Here is a 20,777-nt window from a genome sequence, read left to right on the forward strand (position 1 = left end):
GGCCAGTGCGGCCCCCCCTTCCTCCCTCTATTGTAATAATAGCTTGGTGGCCAGTGTGCGCCCCCCATCGGGCCCCCCCCTTCCTCCCTCTATTGTAATAAATCATTGGTGGCACAGTGTGCGCCCCCCATCGGGCCCCCCTTCCTCCCTCTATTGTAATAAATCGTTGGTGGCACAGTGTGCTCCCCCCATCGCCTCCCTCCCTCTATTGTAATAAATTGTTGGTGGCACAGTGTGCGCCCCCCATCGGCCCCCCCTTCCCTCCCTCTATTGTAATAAATCGTTGGTGACACAGTGTGCACCCCCCATCGGTCCCCCCTCCCTCTAAAGCAGTAACAACATTGGTGGCCAGTGTGTGGCCTCCCATCTCTCCCCCCCCCCCCGATCATTGGTGGCAGCGGAGTTCCGATCGGAGTCCCAGTTTAATCGCTGGGGCTCCGATCGGTAACCATGGCAACCAGGACGCCACTGCAGTCCTGGTTGCCATGGTTACTTAGCAATAGTACAATAGTAGAAGATTCATAGTTACCTGCTTGCTGCTGCGATGTTCGTGTCCGGCCGGGAGCTCCACCTACTGGTAAGTGACAGGTCTGTGCGGCGCATTGCTAAAGAACTGTCACTTACCAGTAGGAGGAGCTCCCGTCCGGTCACACACATCGCAGCAGCAAGCAGGTAAGTATGAATCTTCTACTATTGTACTATTGCTAAGTAACCATGGCAACCAGGACTGCAGTAGCTTCCTGGTTGCCATGGTTATTGATCGGAGCCCCAGCTATTAAACTGGGACTCCGATCGGAACTACGCTGCCACCAATGATCGGGGGGGGGGAGAGATGGGAGGCCGCACACTGCCACCAATGTTGTTACTGCTATAGAGGGAGGGGGGCCGATGGGGGGCGCACACTGTGCCACCAACGATTTATTACAATAGAGGGAGGGAGGGGGGAGATGGGGGGCACACACTGTGCCACCAACGATTTATTACAATAGAGGGAGGGGGGGCGATTGGGGGCGCACACTGTGCCACCAACGCTTTATTACAATAGAGGGAGGGAGGGGGGGCCGCACTGACAACCAATGATATTCAAACTGGGGAGGGGGGGGTCTGCCCTCTGCTGCCTGGCAGCCCGATCTCTTACAGGGGGATATGATAGTACAATTAACCCCTTCAGGTGCGGCACCTGAGGAGTTAATTGTGCTGATCACGGCCCCCTGTAAGAGATCGGGTGCTGCCAGGCAGCAGGGGGCAGTCATGTACACAGTTTGTAGTATATTCTAATCTGAAGCGTCCCCATCACCATGTGTTAGAATATACTGTCGGATCTGAGTTTCACGATCTAGCTCATATCCGACAGTATATTCTAACATAGAGGCGTTCCCATGGTGATGGGGACGCTTCAAGTTAAAATATACCATCGGATTGGAGAAAACTCCAATCCGATGGTATAAAAGAACTCCAGACTTTACATTGAAAGTCAATGGGGACGGATCCGTTTGAAATAGCACCATATTGTGTCAACGTCAAACGGATCCGTCCCCATTGACTTGCATTGTAATTCAGGACGGATGTGTTTGGCTCCGCACGGCCAGGCGGACACCAAAGCGACTTTTTTTTCATGTCCGTGGATCCTCCAAAAATCAAGGAAGACCCACGGATGAAAAAACGGTCATGGTCATTTTTGCGGACCGTGAAAATAAACTGTCGTGTGCATGAGGCCTAAGGCTACTTTCACACTTGCGGCAGGACGGATCCGACAGGCTGTTCACCATGTTGGATCCGTCCTGCGGCTATTTCGCCGTGCCCGCGGACCGCCACTCTGTCCCCATTGACTATAATGGGGACGGGGCAGAGCTCCAGCGCAGCACAGTGGTGCACAGAGAAAGCCGCCGGACTAAAAAGCCTGACATGCAGTAATTTTAGTCCGGCGGCCTTTCGCCGTGCTGCGCCGGAGCTCCGCCCCGTCCCCATTATAGTCAATGGGGACAGAGCGGCAGTCCGGCGGCACAGCGAAATAGCCGCAGGACGGATCCAACATGGTGAACAGCCTGTCGGATCCGTCCTGACGCAAGTGTTAAAGTACCCTAATACGTTCAAATAAAAAAATAAAAAATTGATTTATGAGGTGGAGTTCCATATGGAGTAGGAGTCTGAGGAGGCGGTGGACGTAGCGGTGTAGGTGGAAGCGGCGGTGGAGGAGGACGAGGAAGCCAACACTGGTTTTTGGTTTAAAATATACTGTATATATTTTTTAATTAGGGTAAATTTTTTCCTTTGGGATCCATGCCTAGTTCATTTTAATGAACGTAAGCTTGTCCACATTGGCTGTGGACAGGCGGCTGCGCTTGTCTGTGATGACGCCCCCTGCCGTACCAAACACACGTTCAGATAATACACTGGCTGCAGGGTAGGCCAGCACCTCCAAGGAGTAAAGGGCAAGCTCAGGCCATGTGCCCAATTTGGAGACCCAGAAGTTGAAGGGGGCAGACCCGTCATTCAGTACGTGTAGGCATGTGCACACATACTGCTCCACCATGTTGGTGAAATGCTGCCTCCTGCTAAGACGTTCCATATCAGCTGGTGGTGCTGGTTGTTGTGGCGTACTGACAAAGCTTTTTCACATTTTGGCCATGCTAACCCTGCCTTCTCAGGTGCTGGCGGTGTCCCAGCTGCGTTGGCGACCTCTTACTCGTCTTCTGCCTTCGCCTTGTGCTTCCACTGTGCCCCCTCTGTCAGGTGGGAATGCCACCAGCAGCACGTCTACCAGCGTGCGCTTGTACTTGCGCATCTTGCGATCATGCTCCAGTGAGAGAATTAAGGACGGTACGTTGTCCTTGTAACGGGGAACCAGCAGCGTGACCACCCAGTAATTAGCACAAGTTAGAATGTGGGCAACTCGGCGGTCGTTGCGGAGACGCTGCAGTTGTATCATCTGTGTCCTCTGTATCCCCCCAGCCATGCACCAGTGATGGCCATGAGCTGGACTGGGTGCCACCCTGCTGTGAACATGGTTCCTCCTCCTCCATCTCCTCCTCCTCATCCTCCACCTCGTCATCCTCCAGAACTGTGCCCTGGCTGGACAATTGTGTACCTGGCGCTTGTGGGTGTAGGAGCCCACCCTTGGAGCCACTTGTAAATGACTGTCCGGAAACCCTACAAAATGATCCCTCTTCCTCCTCCTCCTCCTCCTCCTGGACCACATCCTCTTCCATCATCTCCAGCAGCGTTTTTTCAATGAGGCATAGAAGTGGGATATTTACGCTGAGAACGGCGTTATCAGCACTAGCAATATTGGTGGAGTACTTGAAACAGAGCAACAAGGAACACAGGTCTCGCATGGAGGCCCAGTCATTGGTGGTGAAGTGGTGCTGTTCTACAAAGCGACTTACCCGTGCGTGCTGCAGCTGAACTCCACTATCGCCTGCTACTACTCGCACAGTCTGGCCAGCATGTGCAAGGTGGAGTTCCACCTTGTGGGCACGTCGCATATGAGGCGGTGAGCGGGAAGGCCAAAGTTACACTGCAGCGCTGACAGACGAGCAGCAGCAGGGTGAGAACATCGAAAGCGCGCACAGATGGCCCGCACTTTATGCAGCAACTCTGACATATCGGGGGAATTTTTAAGGAAACTCTGCACCGCCAAATTCAGCACATGCGCCGGGCAAGGGATGTGCATCAAACCGGCTAGTCCCAGGGCTGTTACGAGATTTCACCCATTATCACACACCACCAGGCCGGGTTTGAGGCTCACTGGCACAAACCACTCATTGGTCTGTTGTTCAAGGCCCGTCCACAGCTCCTGCGCGGTGTCGGGTTTGTCCCCCAAACAGATACGTTTTAAAACTGCCTGCTGTCGTTTACCCCTGGCTTGCTGAAGTTAGTGGTAAAGGTGTTACGCTGACCAGATGAGGAGCTGTTAGAGGATGAGGAAGTGAAGTGGGAGGAGGAAGCAACAGGAGGCAAACTGAAGCACCCTGCAATCCTCGGTGGTGGAAGGACATGCGCCAAACTGCTATCCGCCTCAGGCCCAGCTGAATTACTGAATTTATGCTGATATGGAGATATAACGTCGCTGACCGTGCTTACTGGTCCACGTACCAGGTGGTGGTGTTGCTGTCACTCCAGAGGCGGACGAAGAAGCCGAGACTGCAGCAGAAGAGGAAGCAGGAGGAGCCAGAAACCTTTCTTGTTTTTTTAGGTGTCTACTCCACAGCAGCTCATGCTTAGCACTTAAATGCCTGGTCATGCAGGTTGTGCTCAGGTTGAGAACCTTTATGCCTCGCATTCAGGCTCTGATTGCACAGCGTGCAAACCACTTGTGACTTCAGCACATTGTCTGAAGAACTGCCATGCCAGGGAACTCCTTGGAGCAGGCTTTGGTGTGCTCAGTCACTTGTTGCAGTGGGCAGTAGCAGGCATACTGTCTAGAGGACGGCCGCTACGCTTTTGCACCCTGCTCCCTGTTCTGCTGTGCTGGTTGCTCTGTGCGACCACCGCCTCTTCCTCCGAACTACATAGGTCACTTGCATGACCTTGATTCCATTTGGGGTCGAGGACCTCATCGTCCTCCACATCATCTTCCACCCAGTCTTTACCCCTGCCCTCCTTGTCGGTCTGCACACTTTTGAAAGCCCCAGCAGTTGGCACCTGTGTTTCGTCATCATCCGAGATGTGCTACTATGGTCCTCCCTGTACTCATCTTGAAACATAAGTGGTTGGGCATCGGTGGACTCAATCTCTTCCACTTCTGGGGCAGGGATAGGTGGATGGCCCTGGGAAACCCTGCTAACAGAGACATCAAAAAGCAGAAGAGACTGAGACTCAGACTGCTTGGCTGATTTTCAATGGGGTGAGGTGAAAGACTAATGGACATCGGTTGCGGGTGCCAACTCTGATCTTTCAGCAGACTGAGGGAAGAGCGAGCATCGGACGTCACTGGGCTCGGCGCATGCCCAGTGACGAGGATGAAGCTCCTGCCCTCAGTCTCCTGCTGATCGCACAGGTGCAGCCCTCAGTGGGTACTGCGCCTGTGCGAGAGTTCGTTCGGCGTGAGGGAGGGCGAGGAGAGGGAGGAGAGGCTGTGGCAGGCTGGGGGCGGTTAGACAGTGCAAGGAAGGCGGGCTGGGCACTGTAAGAGGGGTGGTACTGGGCTCTCTAAGAGGAACAAAACGCCCCTCTGGGCACATTCAGGACTCATTTGCATATCAATTAAAGTAGTTTTTTGCAGAAACTGCTGGACAGATTACAAGATAAAAGAGCACAGCCTAATCAAGGTAAGCTGTGCTTCATGGCTGCTTTAAAATCGTTTTTTTGGGTTAGGGGAGGTGACAGAATCCCTTTAAGTGCCTTGCCTCAGATACAGAAGGTCGTGGGTTCGAGTCCCAGCAGAAACTTTTCTGAAATACAGGCTAAATTAGAATACACAAGCACTGACTCCATATATTGACATACAAGTCGGGACACAGGCCGGAAGAGGCCTGCATTGCATTGCTGACCTGGAGGTAAGTATAAGTGTTTTTTAGTTTTTTTTAAATACCCGACTGTTACTGCCACATGGGGGCAGTGGGAGGCACTTGATACTGGCACATGGGGGGAGGGGGGTTGGCACCTGATACTGGCACATGGGGGGGGGTTGGCACTATGATACTGGGACGGGGGGGGAGAGGCACTTGATACTGGCACATGGGGTTTGGCACTTGATACTGGCACATGGGAGAGGTTGAAACTATCATACTGGCACATGGGGGTGGGAAGGAGAGAGGCACTTGATACTGGCAGTTTTGGGGTGGTGAGATGGCATTATGATACTGGGACATGGGGGGGAGGAGAGAGGCACTTGATACTGGTGCATGGGGGGGTTGGCATCTATGGGGTCACTTACTGGTACATTATTGGGGGGCATTATGGGTGTCCCTTTTTACTGGCACATTATAAGGCCCTTAATCATACCCAGTGTTACCCATAGCCAGTCTCTTGTCCCGCTTAATCATACACTGTCAGCTTTGCCCAGTCCCCTGCCCCCCTTAATCATACCCAGTGTCACCCAGAGCCAGTCCCCTGCCCCCTTAATCATACCCTGTCACCTTTACCCAGTCCCCTGCCCTTCTTATCATACCCAGTGTCACCCTTACCCAGTCCCCTGCCCCCTCAATTAGATCCTGCCCCCCTTAATTATACCCAGTGTCACCAATAGCCAGTCCCCCGCGCCCCCCTTAATCATACCCTGTCACCTTTACCCAGTCCTCTTCCCCTTAATCATACCCAGTGTCAACCAAAGCCAGTCCCCTGCCCCTTAATCATACCCTGTCTCCTTTACCCAGTCCCCTTCCCTTCTTAATCATACCCAGTGTCACCCTTATCTGGTACCCTGCCCCCTTAATCATACCCAGTGTCTGTTGCCCTTAATTTAAAGGGGGCAGTGTCTAATTGAGGGGGCAGGGGCATGGTAAGGGTGACACTGGGTATGATTAAGAAGGGCAGGGGACTGGGTCAAGGTGACAGAGTATGATTAAGGGGAGCAGGGGACTAGCTCTGGGTGACACTGGGTATGATTAAGGGGGCAGGGGACTGGGCAAAGGTGACAGGGTATGATTAAGGGGGGCAGGAGACTGGCTATGGGTGACACTGGGTATGATTGTACTTGTTTGCACTTGCACTTAAATTATCTGTAATTAAAAAAAAACTGTTTATTACAAAGATTGTTTTCCTCTTTGAGCATATTTAGGTGAATGGGGGGCACCACAAGATTAGCTCGTACAGGTCGCCTAAACACCTAAGGCCAGCCCTGAGGATACCACAGAGGAAGCCACTGCTGTCTAAAAAAACCTTTGCTGCACGTTTACAGTTTGCACAAGAGAACCTGGATGTTCCACAGCAGTACTAGCAAAATATTCTGTGGACAGATGAAACCAAAGTTAAGTTGATTGGAAGAAAGACACAACACTATGTGTGGAGAAAAAGAGGCATAGCACACCAACATCAAAACCTCACCCCAACTGTGAAGTATGGTGGTGGGGCATCATGGTTTGGGGCTGCTTTGCTGCGTCAGGGCATGGACGGATTGCTATCGTCAAAGGAAAAATAAATTCCCAAGTTTATCAAGACATTTTGCAGGAGAACTTAAGGCCATCTGTCCACCAGCTAAAGCTCAACAGAAGATGGGTGTTGCAACAGGACAACGACCCAAAGCATAGAAGTAAATCAACAACAGAATGGCTTAAACAGAAGAAAATATGCCTTCTGGAGTGGCCCAGTCCTGACATCAACCCAATTGAGATGCTGTGGCATGACCACAAGAAAGCGATTCACACCAGACATCCCAAGAATATTGCTGAACTGAAAGAGGAATAGTCAAGAATTACTCCGGACCGTTGTGCACGTATGATCTGCAACTACAGGAAACGTTTGGTTGAAGTTGTTGCTGTCAAAGGAGGTTCAACCAATTATTAAATCCAAGGGTTCACATACTTTTTCCACCTGCACTGTGAATGTTTACATGGTGTGTTCAATAAAAACATGGTAACATTTAATTATTTCTGTGTTATTAGTATAAGCAGACTGTTATTGTCTATTGTTGTGACTTAAATGAAGATCAGATCACATTTTATGACCAATTTGTGCAGAAATCCATATCATTCCAAAGGGTTCACATACTTTTTCTGTATATTGAACTTGAATTTCACAATTGCAGATCTGTAAAATAGTGGATTTTGGCAAAAAAAAGTGTGTTTTTAAAAACCCAGAAAATTATGGCTGTATTTCTAGCATAAATTGCACACTGACTAATCCAGATGTTGTATATTGCCAAAAAGGTTTTTTTTTTTTTTTTTTTTTTACTAACAGAATGTGAAAGCTGTATATATTAAATTTACATTTTACATTTGCTGTAAAATAGTGGATTTTGGCAAAAAAAGGTGTGTTTTGAAAAACCCAGAAAATTATGGCTGGTTTTCTAGTTTAAATTGCACACTGACTAATCCTGCAAATGCACCAGATGTTGTATATTTCCAAAAAAGGGTGATTTTTTTACAACCAGATTATTAGTGCAGTTTTCCAAGATTGGATTTCAATGTCACAAAAGCTCAGATGCAGTGCTGGTGCACTGAGCTTGCATAAAATGGCCGCCGGACCTGCCTCATTTTCACCTTAAGGACCAGGTCATTTTTTGCAAATCTGACCAGTGTCACTTTATGTGGTGATAACTTTAACGCTTTGACTTATCCAGGCCATTCTGAGATAGTTTTTTCGTCACATATTATACTTCATGACACTGGTAAAATGGAGTAAAAAAAAAATGCATTTTCATTTATAAAAAAAATATAAAATTTTCCAAAACTTTTTAAAAATTAGCAAATTTCCAAGTTTCAATTTCTCTACTTCTATAATACATATTAATACCTATAAAAATTGTTATTACGCGGATGATTTGCTTCTAATTGTTAGCAATCCTGAAACTGCTCTCCCTAACCCTAAGTTCACACCTGAGTGTTTTACAGCGCGTTCGAACGCGCTGTAAAACGCATAACCGATGCAAACCAATGCTTCTCTATGGGACTGGTTCCCATTTTCGCGTTTTACAGCACGTTCAAACGCGATGAAAAACGCCTGACGCATAAACAAGTTCTTGAGCTTTTTTGGGGGCATTTGTCACGCGTTTTGGCCCATAGACTTCAATGGGAACGCGCAACGCTTGTATTTAGTGCGTTTTTGACACAGAAAACGCGCGTTCGAACGCGCGTTTTGGATTTTGCAACATGCAGGAAAAGGCACAACACCAGGTGCAAAGCACAGTTTTGTGGAGAGAATCCAGCATGGAGGAGTCTCTGTGAGACACCGAGACCCTGATCAGGCTGGTGCAAGGCAAACGCTGCCAGTATGATGCACAGGATGCCAACTATAAAAACAGGAGGAGCAGGCAGCAGGCCTGGGAGGATATTGGCAAAAGCATCTGGCCAGATTGGAGAAGTTTCACCAAGACAGTGAAACAGGGAAAAGGTATTTCCATGTGGGTTCTAATGTGAAAAGTAAACTCCTTGTGTGCAGTGGTGTACAAATTATATGTAATGGCCCTGGCCAGCTCTACCTGCAGCCCTCCAGCTGTTGTCAAACGCCACCTCCACAAATGCTGGGCTGTATTTTCCTTGATGGAGCCTGTGCAGGCATGCATGGAGTTGGATTTTAGCAACAGCTAGAGGGATGCAGCATCACCATCCCTGTTCTTGTATATGGGCACTCAGTGGCCTTAGTTTACAAAGAATGATGTGCACATTACCATGTTGTAATAGTGTCCCCTCACCCCTTTAGTTTTTAGTACTGTCCTGGTTTACCCTCCCCCACATTCTGGTACAATGCAATGGCCCAGTATTGTTAATGGGCAACTATTGATGGCCACTATAGGGGCATCCTCAAGGGGCACTATATAGGGGAGAAAAACAAAATGCACAAAAGATCATTTCAAATTTTGTAATTTAGGCATAGTAATAAACAACCAAATTCGAAAATAAAATAATATTGAAACACTCTTTTCAGAAGAAAAATATAAATTAACATAAACTTAGATGGCTTCCAATTGCCAGGGTAACGCCCCATGTGGTGACAAAAAAAAGCGGTGAAGTGGTCCCGGACAGCCGCACCGTGTCTGGTCCCACGCACACCGCTCGGATTAGGACTCTCCAAAGAATGGCTGAGGGAATCTTCAAAATTAAAGCCATCCCGTACACGGACAAAATTATGCAGAGCACATGCTGCCTTCACGGCCAAGATGGCGGTCTCCAATTTTAAATGAATCAGAGAATGGAGAAAGTGCCATTTGTTAGCTAAAATGCCACCCTGCGTGCCCTTGTCAGCCGGTAATTAATTACCCGCCTGGCAATGGAGAGTCCCCGGCTGGAGTACGGCCTCATCAGATGCTCCCCTAGTGCAAAGGCCTTGTCCCCCACAAAAACAAAGGGCATAGCTGGAAAAGTGGTCCCAGGCAGTGTGGTGTTCCCCGGGAGGTCCAGCTCATTATTATTGAGCATTTGCCCAAAGGCAGAATGCCCCAAAACAACTGAGACTGAGCTGCTGCCGTAGGACCCCACGTCAATGTACCTGAAGCAATAGTTTGCATCACACACTGCAAAAAGAACAAACGAAAAATATTTCTTATAATTAAAAAATTGACTCCCGCTCCTGATGGGCTTCTTAATGCGGATATGCTTGCCGTCTATTGCGCCGACACAGTTCGGGAAATTGCAGGATTGTAAAAAATGATCCGCAATCTGCAGCCCGTCCTCCTTCTGTGGTTGGGCCATCACAGCAGGATGAAGGACGTCCCAAATTGCCACGCAGGTTTCCCAAACGACAATACTGGCTGTGGACTTCCCGATGAAAAAGGCGAAGTGTAGACTGGCCAATGACTGTCCGGTAGCTAAATACCTGAAACAAATGTAAGAAAATAAAGAGACATTAACGGATGTTTTTTATTTCTTTTTTCATAGTCAACACTATGAAAGGCAAATGGAAAAGCCTGAAAGACGCCTTTATCCGCCATAGGCGCAAAGAAAGGGAGCAGAGGAGCGTCCCCAGGCGCACGCTCCAGTTATGTGCATGCCCAACAAATGTAATTTTTGATACCGTGCACGGAAATGCGGAGGTGAGTCAAGGGCATGCACATTGAGGAGAGGATTTGGTATGACATGACATACATTCAATTTCATATGGGGAACATACTTACCTATATTTTCCACTTCACAGCACCGATAGTAGCTGGGAACCCAGCCAGGCGCAAGATGACGAGGAAGAGGACGAGGGCACAACCATGGACAGTGAGCCCGGACCATCTATGGGGCCAATGAGTCCTCCAGGCCCCCCACCCACTCCGAGTTTCGTGAGCCCCATGCAGACTGTCCAAGCCGTCCCAGAGGCAAGTCGGCAGCCCCGACATAAAAGGAGGAGAACAGAGAGGCATGAGGACAGGCTAATAGGCTGCCTGGATGCCCTGGCACATCCTGTGCCAAAACTTACCAGTGATGCCCATTTTCTCCTCAGTCTAGAGGAGAAAATGCTCCATGTGCCCAGAAATCTGGTCACAAAAGTAAGGGAGGAGGTGACTAAGACCATTGATAAGTATTGCATCCCTTATGAGATACCAACGTCTATCAGTGCCCCACAGCAGGCCCCACAGCAGCCAGCACAATATGGGCAACAATATGTGCCACAATATTTCCCCCAATATGGGCCACAATATGGGCCACTACATCCCCAACATGCACAACAACACCCTCACACATACCCAGCACACACATACACAAAAGTAACATACAACACCCTCTTGACACATGGCAGACACAACACACATCATACCCATATCCCTCTACAAGCACGGGCCCAAGCACCTCCACCACCACCACCACTGAAATGCCACCCGCCAATCAGTCTCGCGGAGCCAGAGAGACACGGCGGGATCCCGAGGCGGAGTTTTCAGGGCTGCAATATGAAACCCTTTGAAAATTATAAGAGGGAAATTCTCAGGCTCAAGGGTTTTGGAGCCAAAAAGGTCACATATATAGGAAAAGGTTTCTAATATTTTGATGTTATTTATAAAAAATTGCTCCTTTGTTTGTTAAACAAAGTTAACACATTTTATTTGGAAATGTATGAAAAATGTAAGAAAAAAAAATTGAAGCTAATGTTTGGACTATTTTTGGAAAGTGAGGGGTAAAACATGGCCAAATGTGGATACATGATGCATGTATGGGATATCTATGCCACACGTTGACAACATACACATCACATACCCCCCGCACAAACACTCATACGTCACAAACAACAAGAGAAACACGGCGAAACTCTGATCCTGGCACAACACACTGCAAATGGTTTAAATGGCCACAATAATAGGCTGCTTACCGCAAAGTAATGACCAGTCTTTCCACTGGTGGGATGCAGTCCCGCATGAAGGTGTCCCCACGCTGCAAATGAGGGGACAACAGCACCAGGAGCTCGTCAAAGCTGGGAAACAATAAAATGTTCATGGTTAACAATACAAAAAGCACAAAACACTTAGCTTAACCATTGAAAATACATTGCAACCATGTATACGTACTAACCTGTGGATGGACATCCTGGTGTAGTCAAAAAACGTGTCCTCATGGGCACGGAGGTTCGCATACAGTGCCCAGAACTGGCCCCTCTTCTGTCTATTGGCAATCAAAGGATGAACCCAGAAACGTCGCCTGCTGTCCCGCCTTCTCCTCAAGCGTTCCAGGTGGATAGCTGCAACAAGTGCCGCCACACGTCGCCGTCTATAGCATTCCATGATGACTCCAAACCACACACTCTACCAACACACATGGAATTTCACACCTACAATGCCCTATGATAGGCCAAACTTCATATAGACAGGGATATTTGCTCATTGGACAACACTGCAGTCAATCACACAAACGCGTGTTTACTATTGCAAAAAACGCGCGTAAAACTCGCGCAAATACGCGCGGAAAAACGCGCGCTAATACGCGCGTAACACGCGCATCTCAGAAACGCTCAGGTCTGAACCCAGTGTAAGATCTATGGCCATTTAGAAACATATGGATCATTTTTCAATTTCAAGGTGAACCACAATAAATCTTTAATAATCTCCACTGGCCTCAAAAAATCTTTAAAAAGCCATCTTGAAGCATGTTCTCCTTTTAATTGGTCATCCCCCTTTGTAACATTCCTAGATGTAAAAATGAGTACAGATCCGAACCAGCTTTTCAATTTAAACTATATCCCTCTCCAAAATAAATTGTCTGAAGATTTGAATTCCTTGGATGTCCCTATACTCTCATGGTTTGGGAGGAAAAATATCCTGCTTTCCATCATTATTCCTAAACTTACCTACCTCCAAAAGACCCTACCTATCCCAGTTCCCACCTCATTCTATTCTAAACTTAGGACCATGTTTCAAGCTTTCATCTGGAACAAGAAAAAAGCCAGATTATCTTATAAATTTCTGTCTTATCCAAGAGAGAGAGGAGGTATATTGTTACCAGATCCAGAACTATATGGCAAAGCGGTATTACTCACTAGAGTGGTGGATTGGATGATTGCCCCCAAACAGAAATCGTGGGTCCCGATGGAAGAATCCTTACTTGGGATTCCTTTTAGAGCTGCGCTTCTAGGACGGATGTCACCTCTTCCTCTCCATTTAGAAGTTACCCCAATAATGAAGGCTACCCTACACGCATGGAATGCCCTACAGTCCTCGCCTCTAAGCTCTCCACTCCCTTCTCCCATTCTAAGAATTAGTGACATATTTAACTTAGCCCCCCAGGCCTTACAAAACAGCTTACCTAGAGAGGTTAGTCAGGCTAAGGTGCGATTGATCGATTTCTACGAAGATGGCCAACTGATCTCTATAAAAGCAATGAACGATCTTCTGAAGGTACCTTATTCTAGCTTCAATGGACTCCATTTTTTGAGGGCCTATCTGTCTCAAAACATCCAAATACAAAACTTGTTACGCCCGATAACATGGTTTGAGCACTTGATTTATCAAGAGTATTCCCCACGTAAACCGATTTCACAGTGGTACAACAGGTTGAGGACCCCTCCTACTGCCCTGACGCCAGCTTTCATTAGACTGTGGGAAAAAGACATAGGGAAATGTTTCTCCCCTGAAGAAACCATCAACATTTATAACTCCTCTCATAAAGCCTCAAGATGCATTAAAATCCAGGAGAATACCTATAAAATCATTGCACGATGGTATAAAACCCCTGACAAGACCTGTTTATACTCAACCTCAGCGTCTGACACATGTTGGAGAGGCTCAAAGCATAGAGGCACATTTCTCCACATTTGGTGGTCGTGCCCGATTCTGTCAAGATGGTGGTATACGATTTTTCAAACTTGCAATAAAATCTGTGGTTCTAACATTGCTCCAACACCAGAGGTTACTCTCCTAAATCTTTTTCCCCATGACCCCCCCCCCCCACCCAATCTGGCACTTTTTAAACAATTATTGATCGTCGCCAAATTACTAGTCCCCCTATTGTGGTTATCAACGGAAGTTCCCAATACGGAACAATGGTTACAAAAAATTGACCAAATATACCGCCTAGAGGAGTTAGCCTCATGGGAAATGAGATCACATCTCAAATTCCTGAAGATATGGAGTCGATGGATATCCTTTAGGGGTTATTAGGCGAAAACCTGACGAGGCGAGATCTCCCAAGGTTAACTGTTATACGGCGGTTTCCTCTAAATTTACCCCCCCCATTACTAACACTCCTTTTAGCTTCACATACACTAAAACACAGAAAGAACTGCTCCTGTTTTTGAGACCCGTCTCGGATGTGTCTTCCGGCTATGTCTTTCAGATGCGTCAATTAGATCTATCTATCGGATGCGCTTCTCAGAGGAGATTTTCAGATATGTTACTCAGTTATAACAATCGAATGTTTTGATTAACTATAAATCTCAAATATGTACTTTAAAGTAGATATAAGTCTAAAAGTGATGTGTAATATTGGCGTCCTGATGAATAACCACCTAGATATCAGTTTGTTCCATGATTTATATCTGACAAACCTGGAATTTGTTTTGATTTGTTTAAGAGTAGTGGAGACTTGCAGTTTTCCACTATTCTTTTTTCTTTTGTATGTTATTGATTGGCTCAATAAAGATTATAAAAAAATAAATAAATAAAAATAGTTATTACTTTACATTTCCCATATGTATTGGGAAATTTTCAAAAACCAACTTTTTAGCCACTTCCCATCTGGGCCATTTGCCCCCTTCCTGACCAGGCCTAATTTTGCAAAACTGACATATCTCACTTTATGTGGTAATAACTTTGGAACGCCTTTATTTATCCAAGTCATTCAGAGATTGTTTTCTCGTGACACATTGTACTTCATGATAGTCAGAAATTTGAGTCAAAATATTTCACCTTTATTTATGAAAACATCCCAAATTTAATCCAAAAATTTGAAAAATTCTCAATTTTCTAAATTTCAATTTCTCTGCTTTTAAAACAGAAAGTGATACATCATAAAATATTTATTATTTAACATTCCCCATATGTCTACTTTATGTTGGCATCATTTTGGAAATGTCATTTTATTTTTTTAGGACGTTAGAAGGCTTAGAAGTTTAGAAGAAATTCTTAAAATTTTTAAGAAAATTGCCAAAACCCACTTTATAAGGACCAGTTTAGGTCTGAAGTCACTTTGTGGGGCCTACATAGTGGATACCCCCATAAATGACCCCATTGTAGAAACTACACCCCTCAAGGTATTCAAAACCGATTTTACAAACTTTGTTAACCCTTTATGCGTTCCACAAGAATTAAAGGAAAATGGAGATCAAATTTTAAAATTTCACTTTTTTGGCAGATTTTCCATTTTAATCCAATTTTTTCTTTAACACATCGATGATTAACAGCCAAACAAAACTCAATATTTATTACCCAGATTCTGCGATTTACAGAAACACCCCACATGTGGTCATAAACTGCTGTATGGGCACACGGCAGGGCGCAGAAGAAAAGAAACTCCACATGGTTTTTAGATGCCATGTCCCATTTGAAGCCCCCTGATGCACCCTTACAGTAGAAACTCCCAAGAAGTGACCCCATTTTGGAAATTAGGGGATAAGGTGCCAGTTTTATTATTACTATTTTTGGGTACATATGATTTTTTGATCATTCATTATAACACTTTATGGGGCAAGGTGACCAAAAAATTGGTTGTTTTAGCACAGTTTCTATTTATTTATTTTTACAGCGTTCACCTGAGGGGTTCAGTCAAGTGACATTTTTATAGAGCATATTGTTACGGACGTGGCGATACCTAATATGTATACTTTTTCTCATTTATTAAAGTTTTACACAATAATAGCATTTTTAGTTTCAATAGTTTTTTATTGACAGAGTAAAGGCCCAAGCCAAAATGTACAACATTTGTATTACAAGCAGAAATATGAGTCACTGAGCACAGTACTCCTATTTTGTTTAAGTACACAAAAAGCTATGCATACAAGTAAGGTTCCAATAGCAAATCTCGCCTTAAACAGAAAGTTCAATAAACTTAAAACATACAATAAATCATATCAGAAATCATACAGTAATCTGTGCCACGTCTTCTATACACCATAATATACCTTCGCCTTTTGTTTTGTTTTAGAGACACTCCACATTACAGCTATGTATCCACCCCATCCCTACCATCAACAGTATTCTGGGCCTCCAGACTCTGTTTCCTCCAGACCTCCCACCTCAAGTTGTGTTTATCAACCTGAAATGTTCTATGAGCAAGTATATATTCATATGAGTTGGTGGTATTTACCGCACTAATGCTCTCTTGCAAATTTGGGATAATGGTGCTTTTCCAATTTCTTGTGATTGCCAGTTTAGTAGCAATTAATAAATGCAGAACAATAGTTCTATATTTAAACTGAATTTTATCTAGTTCCACCAACAGCAAAGCTAGAGCTGGGTCTGGAGGGATCAGGCGTCCCACTATCTCCGACACCTTAGAAAACACCTTAACCCAAAGGGAAAAAATTCCGGGACATTGCCACAATATGTGCAGCAGTGTGCCTTTATGTCCACAGTTCCTCCAGCAGGTTATGTTAGTGTTTGGAAAAAACGTGTGTAACCTAACCGGAGTGTAGTACCACCTCAACGTTGTTTTAAGAAAGGTTTCCAGATGTGAAGAGCATTTAAGAGTGGAGATAGCCATCCTATTTGCTGTCGACCATTGGGCCATGGAGAAGGTTGTCTTAAGCTCATTCTCCCATGCCAAAAATGGAGTAGATTTCGAGAACCTATCTTTGTCCCCCAAAAACATGTACAAAGGTTTAATCCCTTTATGAGCGGGGCCTCGGATGGACCAATGCACCATCAGTTGAGTATGGTTCTTGAGGACAAACGACGGGTTATTTGCCAATGTGTGTCTTATCTTGATATACGAAAACACTTCTTGGCGAGGGACTTTGTGAATTTGCTCAATATCTTTAAAGGCTTTCAATACTGAACCCGACAATAAATCTGCCATATTTGAAAGGCCACAATCTTTCCAAACTCTAACATTTAAATCCGGCACCAGATATTGGAGAGATTCTATAGGGGTTAGGTGTGCCACAGATGATGGGGCAGCTTTGCTGAAGTCGTGATATCTTTTCCATAGTGCTTCTGATGTATAGACATAAAAAGCCGGATGGAGACCGGAGTACCCCTCGTGCAACGCTGCCATGAGTAGGGCACGTAGATTCCTCCCTGGGATTTGCGATTGTTCAATGTGCACCCAGTGCTTCTCAACTTCCCCCCTCCACCAACCGTTAAGTTGATTAACTCTAGAGGCTAAGTAATAATCGTATAAGTTAGGCATACCCAGGCCCCCGTATTTCCTATGTCTACACATGATACTTCTCGCTATTCTAGGTTTGGCCTTGTTCCAAATGAAAGCGTTTAACATCCTGTTAGCCTGGTTAAAAAAGGAAATCGGGACTAGAATAGGGATAGTTCGGAATACGTACAGCAATTTTGGCAGTATATGTTGTTGAAAAGCAGCAATACGCCCTAGCCAAGATAGCTCTGTTTTGGCCATACTATCTAATTCTGGTTTAAGGGAAAGCAGGAGGGGAGGGAAGTTAGCCTTATATAGACCGTGGGGGGTGACTGTCACTTTAAAACCTAGATACTGAACCGCAGAGTCTTGCCAATCCAATGAGAATTCCGATTTCATCTGGGACAAGCATGCTCCTGGGATCCCCAGCGACAGAGCCTGGGATTTACTTTCGTTTAGCTTATAGTACGACAAGGCTCCATAAGAACGAATGATGTCCATCACCGCTCTCAAGGATTTCCTGGGGTTAGTAAGGGACAGAATAATATCATCCGCATATAGCGATAAGCAATGTTGCCTATCTCCAATTTTTACTCCCGTCACTTCGGTCGACTGACGGATCGCTTGTGCCAATGGTTCCAATGATAAAATGAATATTAAGGGGGAAAGGGGGCATCCCTGTCTCGTGCCATTAGAAAGCTTAAATGGATCTGACAATACACCGTTTGCTAATACACGGGCTGATGGGTTAGAATAAAGGACCTTTATCGCTTGAATAATCGACTCTGGAAATCCCATCCTACGGAGCACAGAGAAGACAAACGACCAGTTAACTCGGTCGAAGGCCTTCTCAGCATCCAGGGTAACCAAAACTGTCGGGATCCTGGCCCGATTCACAAAGTCAACCAGGTTCAAAACCCTCCTTGAGTTGTCTGTGATTTGGCGTCCCTGTACAAAGCCAACTTGATCCGGGGCCACCAAATCCGGAAGTATGCTCGCCAGGCGGGAGGCTATAATTTTCGCATAGATTTTAAGGTCTGTGTTGAGTAAGGAGATGGGGCGGAAATTTTGAGGAACGGAAGGATCCTTTCCAGGTTTAGGTAACGTCACAATGACCGCTTCTAACATTTCGCTAGGCATACTGCCCTTTTCCATGGCACGGGACAGGGATGCATGGAGATGTGGCAACAAATATTCAGAAAAGGTCTTGTAGTAAGAATTCGAAAGTCCATCTGGACCAGGGCTTTTATGATGTGGCAAACCCTTTATTACCTTACAAATTTCATCTTGAGTGACAGGAGCACTAAGGGAATCACTTTGACTCTTATCCAAAGAGGGTATCGATAGGGATCCCAGGAATCCCTCAATGTCGCCAGAGGAAGCAGGAACAAATCCAGGTTCATCCTGTAAATTATATAATTTTGAATAGTAGGATTTAAACTGATTGGCTATAGTTTTAGGATCAAACAGCTTATAAGATTTGGAAGAATTCCACAAAAAAGCTATTTTTGATTTCACAGCCCTTGACTTAACCCGACTTGCCAGCAGTTTCCCTGCTTTATTAGCCTGAGAGTAATAAGTAGCTTTAGTCTGTTTTAGTGCCAACTCATATGTGTGCAAAAAGCTTTCACTGAGTTGTGATCTGAGAACTTTTAGCTTATCTGATAGTTCCAGAGATGGGGAGGCTTTATTCTGCACCTCTAACTTCCGTATTTGTGATATCAGATCATTTTGAAGTTTTTCCCTCTGCCTTTTATGTTTATGGCCTATTTTTAACAGAACGCCCCTTATGAACGCTTTATGAGCTGTCCATACTATGGTGGGGTCTGAAACAGAGTCAGTGTTAAAACGGAAGTATTCTTGTAATGCTGCAGATATTTCAGCCTGGTATTTGGTATTAGCTAATATAAAATCATTGGCTCTCCATAGAGGGTTAGGGGGGGTTGTGAATTCTTCCTTAATGACCAAGGTCACCGGGGCATGATCCGACCAAGTAATCGTCCCTATTGAGGATTTCGTGGAAACACCCAAAGACGTTCTATCTACAAGGAACAGGTCTATACGGGAGTATGTTCTATGCGCCGGAGAAAAATACGTGAAATCTCTCTCCGACGCATGGTGAACACGCCATACATCAAATAGAGAATTGGCTAGTAAAGATGGCATAAGGGGCATTGCACTTATTCTCGATGCTGAGGAAGAGTCCTGCGAAGGGTCAGGTGCTACATTGAAGTCACCGCAGATGATCACTCTGCCTTCCTTCAAAGACTGTACTTTTTTAAAGAGCTTATTGAGAAATCTTACTGGACGAGTGTTCGGGGCATACACCCCCACTAAGGTATAGGTTATGTTATTTATAGAGCATATGTGAATAACATACCTGCCCCCTGAGTCAGTAATCGTTCTTTTTTCCGTATGCGCTACCGAACTTCTTATAGCTAATAAAACCCCCCTTTTCTTACCAATACTATGGGAGTGTATTAGGGTCGGGAAGGAAGGGTGTTTCAATCTCCCTACGTCAGCCTCCAATATGTGTGTCTCCTGTGCGCAAAATATGTCGCATTTGTTCGAGAGTGCCTCCCTCCACATCATCCGCCTCTTGTATGGGCTGTTCAAGCCTCTTACATTTAACGAACAAATTGTCAGCACCATCTTGTCACATAAGAGGCTGCATATATGAGCACACTCGGACCACGTGGAAGGAGACACCCACCGACACCTTTCAAGTCAATCAGGCGAATGGTTAAATACAGACATGGCACAAAGAAAAAATAAATGCAAAAAAGAAAAAACAGTAACAATATAAACCAGAACTGACCGCCCTGGGAAAGGGACGGTAAAGGAATAGCACAAGGGTTAGATCGCATATCCCCTTGTGATCTTTTTTGGGGGAAGACAGTCCTGCCTACCACCATGAGGATTCACAATGAGAGCGTATTCCCGCTCCAATGATACACAGTACATCTGGATGAACCTTCAGCGATGTTTTCTCTGGCGTCGCCTCTCCACCTGCTGCCACTCTCCATCTTCTCCAGGTAGATGCCGATTCCTCTCTGTGGGGACCACCGATATCTTGATACCCCAGATTGCCAAGACATCCTTGCCCTCCTCGACTGTGTGAATGACTGACATAGTCCCGTCCTTCTGCACCAGGAGCTTCATCGGGTAACCCCAACGATATGGTATTGAATGTGATCTCAGAGCCATGGTAATCGGGGCTAGCGTACGTCTGAGCTGCAAAGTAGCAATGGAGAGATCCGCAAAAAGCTGGACAGATTGATACGGCTCCGGTAAGGTGCCTAGCTTTCTTGCTGCTGCGAGGGTATTTTCCTTCGCCTGAAAGAAATGCAAGCGGGCTAGTACATCTCGAGGCACGTCATCAGGCAGGTGCTTGGGCTTGGCGATTCTATGAGCCCGATCAATGATGAGGTCTTGCTCGGTGCAATCAGGCAAAAGCAGTTTCAT

General features: G+C 45.9%; 1 protein-coding gene and 1 long non-coding RNA gene across 5 annotated transcripts in view; both read left to right on the top strand.

The window, feature by feature from the left end:
- C6H10orf71 (chromosome 6 C10orf71 homolog) overlaps nt 1-20,777 on the top strand; it is a 1,221,395-nt gene that overhangs the window by 134,869 nt on the left and 1,065,749 nt on the right. The window lies entirely within an intron of this gene.
- LOC122940219 lies at nt 10,544-11,666 on the top strand. The gene is made up of 2 exons (XR_006390254.1): nt 10,544-10,630; nt 10,732-11,666. It is a non-coding gene; the product is annotated as an uncharacterized LOC122940219 (long non-coding RNA).

This window comes from Bufo gargarizans, chromosome 6 (genome assembly GCF_014858855.1).
Source record: "Bufo gargarizans isolate SCDJY-AF-19 chromosome 6, ASM1485885v1, whole genome shotgun sequence".
Lineage (NCBI taxonomy): Eukaryota > Metazoa > Chordata > Amphibia > Anura > Bufonidae > Bufo > Bufo gargarizans.